Consider the following 12,252-nt stretch of genomic DNA (forward strand, 5'->3'; position numbering starts at 1 on the left):
GATTAAATTAAGCCTCCAATCTCCAGAAAAGTACCAGTGTATAACTTTATCTAGAATATAATTGCTTTGCATGTAAATATGTGAGATCCTTGGACATTTGAAACATATTTCATTAAAACAAAACAAAACCTAAAATCCTCAGGTCATGAAGCAATTCCTTTGCTTAAAAAAGAAATACCAAGAATGAAATCTTGTATTAACTTAGAACTTTAGATACCAAAGATTTTCCCTGAATTCCCCATTATTCTATGAATTACATTAGGTACGAGAAACGGGTTTCAAGGGCAAAGAGGGCAAAATCCCATCTCAGCTAAACTTTACGGATTTCAAGTGAAAACATCTTCGTATGTAATAGGAACTCGGAGTAATAAGAAATGCAAGTGCTCAAGTTTTCACGCAAACTTGGTGTAGCACCAGCCTTGGTGCTACATCCGACAATTCTGCATGACCAAATTTTCTTGAATTCAACCTCCCTCTTCTAATATTCTTTCCTATCCAAATCTTCACCCTATTCTATAATATCTACAGGAAGTGTTCACAGGAAAATTACAAAGGAAGCATTTTGACAATGTCTCTAAGATAAATTATCTAATATTAATCTTTATCGTCATCTTTCAAGAAGTTTGAGACATGAAGCGAGGCAAAGAAGCATCACATTAACTGGCATTCAGGAGAATTTGGGAGTTGGGAAATGTGAAGCTTTTATCACACCTAAGTTAGAAAAACGATGAAAGACAGCCGCATGCATTTTGGAATAACAGGAAAATAGCACTAAATTAAGGAAGAACTAGGATAACTTTGTATAAGGGTGCTAGTTAACTCAAATTATTTTCTAACTTCTGAAAGGACTATTTTTTTAAAAAATTAGAAAAATATAGAAAGGGAGACATGATCACTTAATTCTTGATACTATATCATTACATTAATACTGTTTCAGTTAAGGTAATTGGTATACCTACAAAGTACTAAATGAACCAAAACTGACCCCAGCATGAAAACAAAGAAAAAGATGTGTCAAACCCAGGACCCTTGCAGAGCAATCATTCATTTCTATTTGCTTCAAAACATTAAAGATGATTTTTTTCAAATGCCCAATACAGTTTTCAAAAAAACAATCCATTTTATGAAAAGTGAGAATATACTTACTATAAATATAAAAGACTAGACTATATAGTGTACAATTTAAATATAATAGAAATCAGTCCCATACACATTAAATATGTTAGAATCAGATTTCAATCTGCCAAATTCAAGAATCTTATCACTTAAAAAAAAAAATACTAGATTCTAGTTAAGGTCAAGATAATAAACTTTCCAGGCACAAAAATACTGCTGCAGGAAATGATTACAATGTATTCTTTGTCCAACTGAAAAATTACTCTTTAAAAAGTCATGAATTTTTTTTTTTTGTAGAAGACATGCAACCTAGAAATGTGAGAAGGTAGTTTACTTTCTATTGAATGCTAGATTTTCATTCTTTAGAGGCGCAGTATTTTAAAACATAAAAATTACTCTATGATTGAGGTGGAATAAGGTTAGACTCAACAGACTGTAATCATGAATTAAACACCACAATTTTGTATTTCAGGTTTTTAAATGAAATACAAATCACAGGGGGAGGAAATCAATACTAAATGCTTAAGTTCAGTTGATATGGGACCAAATCATACTCAAGCATCCAATGGTTAGATTATCGTAGGGGAAAACATCAAGAGCCCAAATGATAATTAATCTCACAACACTCAGAATCTAAGCCACACATTTGGCACTTGATTACATTTGGGTCAAATGCAATAACTGATGTTTCATAGTATTATGTAATTCCTTAAATGATTTAAAATGCTATTCCCACATAAAACATAAGGAAGTTTAGCCTTAAAATAAGTCCCTCCAAGGAACCAATCACAGTGCTAAAAATATGTATGTACACAAATATTTCTGAAATGAATGAAATTAATATACAAATATGCTTTCTTCCAGGCCAAGCTAACCCAGCAGTAAGCCTCTGAATATGGCAATTAAAGACAGGTATGACTCATCACCTTTTCCTGTCAATTATTTCCCTGAAATCAGTCATTTTCTATTTCCAGGATGGCACCCTTGTTCAGGCTTTATCTCCTCAAATTAGACATATAATCACAGGTTCTTCACTGTTCCTAACTGCATTTTACATAGCTTACTGCCCACTTAATCTTCCTGACTCAAATCTTTGCTCATGGCATGCCCTCTCTCAAAATACCTCAGTGGGACTCTCCATGGCTTCATACAGTTAAAGTCCACACTGTTCAGTGTTTTCAATGAGGCCCTCCAAGGCCTGTTCCCCACCTGTCTCTCCAATCTCACACTCACTGTCTCATAGGCACACTGCAAATTCTGCATGCATCTATACTTCCTGTTTTCACAGATGTCAAAATGCTATGCTTCCTACTTTCTACTCTTCCAAATCCCACTAACGCACTCAAATTTTCCCTGACTTAATCACTTGAAAGTGAAGTAAAGCTACCATTTACTGGTGACCCACTGTGTTGAAATCTCTGATAAGCCCAGCACAGGACAAATACAAGTATGAATAAAGACCCAAGCTTGTCAGAAGGAATTTACAGTCAAGTAAGGAAGAGAAGACATATGTAACTGTAATGTAACACAGAATATCATAAATGTTATTAAAGATAGATAAGCAAAATTATAGTGGACTTCTATATTCAAGGAACAACAGATCACTTCTGACTGGGGATAAGTGACAAAGAAAATGGCATTGAAACTAATAGTTGAACCCTGGCTTCAATAGGCAGAGATGATAAGGGTTTCACAAGTAATGGAAATGGCTTGAGAAAAGACACTGGAAACCCATACCAATAAATGTTCGTACTACTCATTTGGCAATTCATCATGTACTCTTTTGAGGAGCTGTTTAGATCGTTTGTTTGTTTGTTTAGCTAATACTGCATATATTTACATCCTAGGGCCTAGTCCGATAGGACATATGAGATATAAACTTATAAAATGAAGGAAGTAATAGTACCTATCTTGCATCATTACACTGACAAGTGAGATAACATGTATGCGAAAGTGGCTGTTACTTAACAGACGCTTAAAAAATGACAGGTTTGCATTATTTTTGGTAATAGCTCTCTGTGATAAGCAGTTCTAAGACTGTCCAAGATCCTTGCCTCCTGGGGTGTACACCCTGCAAAATCCCTACCATTGAGTGTAGGTAGAATGTATAAATATGATGGCTGTGACTAGGTTGTGTCATAAGGCAAAGGGAAAGGGACTCTGCAGATATAAGATTCCCAATCACTTTGACTTTGAATTAATTAAAGTGAGACTATCAAGGTGGGCCTAACCTAATCAGGTAAACGCTTCAAAGAGGGCTTGGGCCTTCCCTTAGAGTAGATTCTCCTGTGGGCCTTGAAGAAGCAAGCCACCAGGAGTTCTACAGCTGCAAGAAAATTAATTCAGCCAACAATCACTTGAGCTCTGAAGAGAACCCCAAGCCTCAGATGAGACTGAAGTCCTAACTGAAACTCTGGACTGCCGCCTCGTGAGGCCCTGAGCAAAGAACCCAGCTAAGCCATGCCCAGACTCTTGATCCATGGAAAATGTGAGATAATAAATGTGTATTGTTTTAAGATGCTAAATGTTTTGGTAACTTGTTATGGAGCAATAGAAAACTAATACACTCTTTCCCTTCACTTTCTCTTAAACACCTTCCCTTATCAAATATATTTTTAATCATTTTGTTGAAACAGATAATTTAAAATGCAAGAATAAAACAATATTATAAAGTCCTTTCCTCCCTCCCTCCTACCGTCTCCCCCTCCTTCTCTCTCTCTCTTTCATACACACATGTGTGCGTACGCACACGCACACACAAATTTTATAAAGTATCTGACTGCTAAAGAAATAGTATCTAATGTGTCAAAACTGTTTTATTGGAACATATTTTGCTCATCTACAAGATGGATATAGTAATAGTGCAGACCTCTTAGGGATGATATGAGGATTAAATGAATTAATATTAGCAAGCAATTTAAATCCTTGCTACTGAAAGTGTGGTGTGGAATCTGGTAGGAGATTTTTTTAGAAATGCATATCAGGCCCCATCCCAGACCTAAGAAAAAAGACTTTACTTTAACAAGATCTCCAGGCAATGTATGTATACATTTAAAGTTTGAGCAGCACTTCTTTTGCTGGTGTTTGCCATACATAAGTGCTATATGGTCAGCACATTTTCTTAAAAAACTAATTTCTTTTCTATATCCCCTATCTTCTTTTCATTTGAATATAAAAAATTTTCATCTGCAAACTGGTTTCTATAGTAAAAGCTCTTTGTGATTGCCTTTTCTCTAATCAAACTATGAATTAAGAAATTAGGAGAAAATAAGCCTCTGATTGAGACTATTTTGCTCTTTAGTTATAATGAGTTAGGAGTAGTGTTAGACAGCTAACAGTCACTTAAATCACAGGGAAATTTTTTTTTTAGATAGCATTTTAACCAATCCAAATATAAAAACTACAGATTATACTGAACTTCACTATACTGAAGTAAGTGAAGCTTACTTACCTAATATTACTGTGACTTTGGTCTTCTACAATTACTTGGGCATGTGTCTTAAAGGAGATCATATTGTATTTCCCATCTTTTGCCTTCACATAACTTACTATCCATGTTACAAGTAACTAAATACAAGTTTTAGGTCAACAAACAGAAAGCCAGTTTGAAATACATATGAAGCAAAACAAGGGCACCTCACACTTCAAAAGCAGGGGCAATTCATAATATGTAGGAGTGCGTAAAGGTGATAAGGTAATTTTCAAATAATCCCTATAATATTGCACTGATGGACTTAACTTTCTGCTAAGATTCCTTTGCATTCAAATTAATACCTTTAACACACTTCATTTTTTGAACAGCATTTGAAAAATATGCAAAGATATCTTAATTCATTTTACTTTAGATCTTTCGCAGGAAATTAAGAGCAATATTAGTCCTTTTAAATCTGTATCCCTTTAAATGACAGGTTAAGGTAAGACAATTTAGAGTGACTTGAACTTCCTCTTTTGCTTTGACAGGCAAATTGTTGAAAATAATTAAATAAAAGAATACTCCAATTCCCCCCAGCAGGAAAACATTTCTATGCCACCTCCAGCTCTAACTTTTGATGTTTGCGTTGACAGAAATGTCAATTACAGAACTAATAATAAAGTATATTGAAAATGTATGAAATGCCTGATCTATTAAAAAAAAAGTATTACTTCCTACTCTGTGATTTTTGTAGCTTTTTAAATATAGTGATGGCTAACAGAATTTCAAAAGACGAGGTGACGTCTCAAATAGCGAAAAATCATTAAGAACAGAAGCGAAAAAATTTTTAGAAAAACACAAATCTGATGACTTGTTCTTCAGACCATATACTAAGGATAGAAACTGAAAATTTTATGTATGTTTTTCATATTTTCAAATGCAATCCCAAAACGTTGCATCCGTTTTTCCAATCTTTCTCAGTATTGAATCATTCTGAGGCATTATAAAAGGAGAAACATTCATTTATTATATTATAATAAATATATTTACTTTTAAATTATTTGTTCATTCATTTATTATTATCCCTATTTCCTGAGCAGGCAAGATCTCAATGAGAAGGTGGCAGCTGAAGAAAAATGAGAATGAGGGAAGGGAGGGAACCATGCACCAACCTAAGAACAAGGGTCCCAGCCAGCACTCCAGTCTATGGCAAGCATACACCTGGAGTGTCTGAAGAATAGCAAAAGGACAAGTGTGGCATTTGTGAGGGAGGGAGTAGCAGGGAATGAGGTCAGAAAGGTAAAAATCAGAGAGCAAGACTGCACTGAGCCTTGTAAACCTTGGTAAAAAGAACGTTTGGCTGAGTGAAATGAGAAGCCAATAGAGGACTTTAAGGGGAGAAGTAAAGTAATCTGACAAATTTCAAAAGAATGGGTATGGCCAGTGTGTGGAACACGGACTAGGGTGGTAGGGCCGAGGGTGAAAGGAGGAAAACCAGTTAGGAGCGATGGCAATAATCCAGTACAAGAAATGATCAAGTCAGAGAGAGGTCAGATTCTGGATTCTGAGATTTGGAGCCTGGGAGTTGCCACTTGCTGACAGGGGAAGACTAAAAGCTTAATCCTGCAAGAACCAGTCTTCAGCTATTTACTCCACTTGGAACACAGCTGCTCTCCATTGAATAGAAAAGAAAAGCAAAACCATTTTGGAGACAGAACTCTGGAAACACGACTCAGTCATACACATGCAAGGCCTGAGGTCCAGCATGGGTATGTAACTAGTTAGGGCTCTCTCTGGTCTCTCCTGAATGTGTGCATAGCCTTACACACATACAGCGTCTAATAGACACCAGTGATATGTACAATCTTATGAAGGCCTACCTACTCCTTAAATCTTGTTCAAATTCTGGCCAATCTGTGGCTTTCCCCAACCAGAATTATGACCTCATGCTATTTACAACACTGGCCTTCCCATCTCTTTGCCACAAAAATCACTACTGTTTCCAACAACATTCCAAAAATACAGGGTTTCTATGTTTGTTCCAAATCAAGTAAACCCCTTCCAGCAGCTAAAGCAAAGCTACTGGTTTTCCTTCTTTCTTTTATTGAAGTATAGCTGACACACAATACCACATTAGTTTCAGGTGTACAAGACAGTGATTCGACAACTTTATATGCTATGCGGCGCTCACCGCAAGTGCAGCTACTGTCTGTCACCATACAATGCTATCACTAGACCACTGACTATATTCCCTATGCTTAACTTTCAGCTCCGTGACTTATATATTCCACAGCTAGAAGCCTGTATCTCCCACTTCCCCTCACCCATTTTGCCCATCTCCCCCACTCCCTCCCCTCTGGCAACCACCAATTCGTTCACTGTGTTTATGGACCTGTTTTTGCAAAGCTCCTAGTTTTCACAGCTTGCCCCACCCTTGTAAAACTACCATGACAATAAGCCAGTGGTGGGAACGAGCAGAATGGGAGCAGCCTCAGGGACTAAAATACAGACCGCTCTTATCTGAGTTCAGTAGTTTTTCTTGAATAGATGCCTCCCAATTTTTTATATAATTTGTCACTTTCCCAAGTCCTGAACTGGCTGGTTTTTGACAATTTTATTGACTTTTATCATTGCTTTTTGTAAGTGGATTCACCAAGCTCCTTTACTCAGCCATTCTGCATTGAATACTTTTTAAATGTAATTTGCCTGAGCAACCTACTAAAAAAAGTCATAGAAAATATTTTGAAACATCTCTAAGTATAGAAACTGCCAGTACACTAAAATTACTATTTTCTTTTGACTGTTAACATGCCTTTGTTGAAGAGCTTACTCAGGTGGACTTAAGTGGAAAAAGCCTCTAAGCAGAGTAAACAGCATTTGCAAAGACACAGAAGCACGTCAGGAAACTGTACTGTTAAAATTCAGTAGCTAATCCCTCTATTTTAGCTCTTCCTTTCCAACTACAGATGAGCTCGAATTTCTTACCCCTTTCTTGGCCTAATATAACCCAATGTTTTAATCCAATCTCTTTCCTCTTCTCACCAACTTTCTTGAAAGGTTAAGAACACTGTTCCCCCCTCCTCAATCCACTACAATGAGGTTGTATTTCCCAACTTCGGTAAAATCACCAACACAGAGGTTCAGGACTTCTAAAATTTACCAAATCCAATTAACAGTTTTTGGTCCTTTCATACTGAACTTCCCTGTTCCATGTGGCAATGCTACATATCACCCCCACCTTGCAAATCTCTACTCCTTGGTCTGTTACTACACTGTCTTAGTTCTCACAATGTTCTGGTCATTTTTCTGCAAATCCTTTAGCTGGGCTTTCTCGTCCTGCATCTACCCCTCAAATGTCAGTGATCACTTAAATTCTACTTTTAACCTGCATCTCCCACATTTTCCCCCAAGGAAATTTTAGCCACTCTCATTACCTCATGGTAATGTCTCTCAAACCTTTAACTCCAACTATTAAACTTCTTTCACAATTAAAGACTATTTCTAATAACTGAAAAATAATCCCACTTTAATGTTCAGTAAGTTCAAACTCATCAATGTCTGAAACAGAATAAATCTTACCCTCACCCTGAAATCTACTCTTCTTCCTCTTGTCTCATTTGTTCGACCAAAATCATCCAGCCACCTACACTAGAAACGTAGATGTGACCTTTAATTCTTTTTCTTCCCTTCGCTTCTCCTGCCCATGACATACAATTAATTTATAAACCTCTTGATTTTACCTCCAGAATATTCTCAAATGTATCTCTTCCGCCTCTGTTCCTTACATTTTGAAGTAGCCAATTAGACACAACTGTGTGAAAAGAACTCTATCAAAATGACTACATCTGAGGTGCCTGGGTGGCTCAGTTGGTTAAGCGTCTGCCTTCCGCTCGGGTCATGATCCCAGGGTTCTGGGATCGGGCTCCCTGCTCGGTGAGGAGCCTGCTTCTCCCTCTCCCTCTGCCTGCTGCTCTGCCTACTTGTGCTCTCTCTCTGTCAATTAAATAAATAAAATCCTTAAAAAATAAATAAAATAAAATGACTACATCAAACATTAAGTTTGATCTCATTATTTTTTATGGCTAATATTCCACTGTATATACATACTACCTCTTTGTTATCCATTCATCTATCAGTGGATACTTGGGCTCCTTCCATACCTCAGGTTTTGTAAATAATGCTGCAATAAACATAGGAGTGCATTTATCTATTCAAATTAGTGCTTTTGTTTTCTTTAGGCAAATACCTAATAATGGAATTACTGTATCATATGGTAATTCTATTTTTAATTTTTTGAGTAACCTCTACACTGTTTCCCACAGTGGCTGCACCAGTTTGCGTTCCCACCAACAGCGCACAAGGGTTCCCTTTTCTCCACATCCTTGCCAACACCTTTTACTTTTTGTGTTTTTTGATTCTAGCCATTCTGACAGGTGTAAGGTGGTACCTCACTGGTGTTTGGATTTGCATTTCCCTGAGAACTTGCAACAACTTGATGGACCTAGAGGGTATAAATGCTAAGTGAAATAAGTCAAACAGAGAAAGATAAATACCATATGATTTCATTTACATGTGGAATCTAAAAAACAAAACAAATGAACAAAGAAAAAAAGAGACAAAGGGAAAAAAAAGACTCTTAAATAGAGAGAACAGGGGTGCCTGGGTGGCTGAGTCAGTTAAGCTTCTGACTTCAGCTCAGGTCCTGGGATTGAACCCCCCTCAGGCTCTGCCCTCAGCGGGGAGTCGGCTTCTCCCTTTCCCTCTGTCCCTGCCCCCGCCCCTGCTCTCCTTCTCTTCTCTCTCTCTCAAATAAATAAATAAGATCTTTAAAAAGAGAGGGAGAGAGAGAGAGAAAGAACTGGTGGTTGCCAGAGGGGAGGAAGGTGGGAAGATGGGTAAAAGAGAGAAAAGGGATTAAGAGGTACAAACTTCCAGTTACAAAATAAGTAAGTCATGAAGATGAAAAGTATGGCATAGGGAATATAGTTAATAAGATGGTTATAACGGTGTTTGGTGACAGATGGTGACTACACTTACCATAGTGTACAATGGAAATGTATAGAATTGTTGAATCATTACATTGTACACCCAACACTAATATAACATTGTATGTTAATTATACTTCAATAAAAGTAAAAATGAAGCTTGTGCCTAATTCAGTAAGATTAAAAAAATGATGGACTGGGCGCCTGGGTGGCTCAGTTGGTTAAGCGACTGCCTTCAGCTCAGGTCATGATCCTGGAGTCCCGGGATCGAGTCCCGCATCGGGCTCCCTGTTTGGCAGGGAGTCTGCTTCTCCCTCTGACCCTCCTCCCTCTCATGCTCTCTGTCTCTCATTCTCTCTCTCTCAAATAAATAAATAAAATATAAAATCTTAAAAAAAAATGATGGACTTTCCAATGCTCACCTATATGATCTTAAGATCCTGGCAGTGAATATTTCTGAATATTTTGCTAATTAGTAACAAGCTAAACCTGGGATCATTTGGTTTGCCATTTACTTCTCAATGTATCCATTTTCTAGTAATGTTGCTTTCCATAAGCAAGCAGCTCTTCCCTTCAAGGGCATCTGCACAACTTTCAAATCTCTTCACCCCTGAAGTAATCACCACTAAACCAAAACATACCTTTCTAAGCCTTGAATAACATCAAGTAATATGTCAGACAAAATGCATGGAAAATAAATTAAAAGTGTGCTTGAGTGTCTGAAAGACTTCTGTTGAAGAGAATATTTTGGCTTCCAATAGGTTTTTCTACAACCTGTCCTTTAAAGAAGGATGTTAGCTTCTGGCTGACATAATTGAAATATTCTATATCTAAAGGTATTTTTTAATGCACTAGTTGATCTGTATGCTGAAATCACTCTCCAAAAGTGCTTTCACAGAAAACAATGCTGTTTGAAAGATATAGTCTCATGTTATATTTTAATATTAGGTTACATTATAGTCTTCCATCCAAGGTGTATGATATTAGATCTAGAATATGATCTGAAATATGTAAGATCTAAAATATCTTGTCTGTAATATTAAAAATACTACCTTTTAAGCAATTGAGAGTGGAGTTACATCAATTCAGTGGTTTAAAAAAGAATACCTTGATTTTGTAGGTCATGAAAATTCACTGGCTTTAGAGTGAGATTAACATAGGTTTGGATTCTACATATTATTTTTTTTAAAGATTTATTTATTTGTCAGAGACAGAGAGAGCGCACGCACAAGCAGGGGAAGCAGCAAGCAGAGGGAGAAGCAGGCTCCCTGCTGAGCAAGGAGCCCAATGCAGGACTCAATCCCAGAACCCTGGCATCATGATCTGAGCCGAAGGCAGAGGTTTAACCAACTGATCCACCCAGGCGTCCCAGATTCTGTATATTATTATTAGCCCTTTGACCCCAAATGATAACCTAAAAATTTTTAGTCTATTTCTTCATATGTTATATAAAGATGATAATACTTATTTCTCGGGGCTAATGTGAGTAACATATGAAACTAGATCTATTAAGTATCTAATACATTATTGCCACAAAGCAGATACTTAATCCATGTTAGTTAACCTTCTTTTAAGTTAGTGGACAGAAGCAAGGAATTTTTATTTACTAAATTATACAATGTATTCCTATTGAGTAGCACCTGTTATTCTATTATTTTTGTTCTCTCCCAATTCTAGTGCCATGTATTTTTCATTTCTAAAGAGATGGCATTTTTGTAAGACATTACCTGAAATCTTGTGTACAAATTACTTTCTGGTAGAAACTTGTCACACCTATTTTTTCTTCCTGTGCACGTAGCTCAATTACATTCCCAAACCAGTGCTGCGGTTCTTGTTTACCAGAAAAGAATGTGCTTCTAGGTCTGGCCTAAAATTCTCCTGCACATGATCTCTGGTCTTTTCCTCTTTGTGTTGGCTGGGAAGGAGATGACCACAACAGTGTTCCTGGGAGTCTAGTATAGAATATAGTGGAGTCACACAATGGAAGTAAGGGCTGAACTCTGTGATCAAGAGAACACTGTGGAAGTGATGTTGCATGACTCCAAAGCAATGACATAAAAGGCACTGCAGTTTCTACCTTGTCTCCTGGATTGCTATCTGGAGGAAGTCAGCCATTAAGCTGTAACGACACCCAAGCAGCCCCTGTGGGGAGGCCTATGTGAGAGGAAGTAAAGTTGCTTGCCAACGACCAGCATCACTTTGGTAATTATGTGAATGGGCCCCTTTCAGCCCCACCCAGTGAAGTCTTCAGATGATTACATCCCCAGACAACACCTAACTCTTCATAAGAAACTCTTAGCCAGAACTGCCCACACAAACCATTCCCTAATTCCTGACCTTCAGAAGCCATAAGATAATTTAAGGGCTTAAAGTAAAGATCTGCCACTTAGTTCTAGTTTCTATAAAAAGAGTACTAAGCACAGAGCCAAACAAAGTGTGACTCTGGTGAGGTTGATTAGAATCTCTCAGCAGCATTCATGTAGTAAACAGAGCACATACCATGCTATTTCAAAAAAGTGAGTGGTAAAATGATAAAGCAACAACAAAAAACAAGTCAGAACTAAATAATGTCAAATGAATAGTGGGACATGACCTATCACTAAAATTCTAAAAACACTTGAGAAAAGTTGAAACTTCTCATTAAACACTTCAAAAATATTTGAAATAAAACAGAAAGCAAAACAGCAAATTTAAACAGATGCGTAAGTGGCACTGGGGACTATGCAACCAAGGAACCAA

The 12,252-nt window shown here is 37.2% G+C and overlaps 1 protein-coding gene across 5 annotated transcripts in view; it reads right to left on the reverse strand.

The window, feature by feature from the left end:
- The window catches only part of RABGAP1L (RAB GTPase activating protein 1 like), a 773,530-nt gene that overhangs the window by 580,369 nt on the left and 180,909 nt on the right, over positions 1–12,252 (reverse strand). The window lies entirely within an intron of this gene.

The sequence above is a fragment of the Mirounga angustirostris genome, unplaced genomic scaffold, assembly GCF_029215605.1.
Source record: "Mirounga angustirostris isolate CCGP_5_RB_7025 unplaced genomic scaffold, mMirAng1.0.hap1 SCAF_6, whole genome shotgun sequence".
Classification (NCBI taxonomy): domain Eukaryota; kingdom Metazoa; phylum Chordata; class Mammalia; order Carnivora; family Phocidae; genus Mirounga; species Mirounga angustirostris.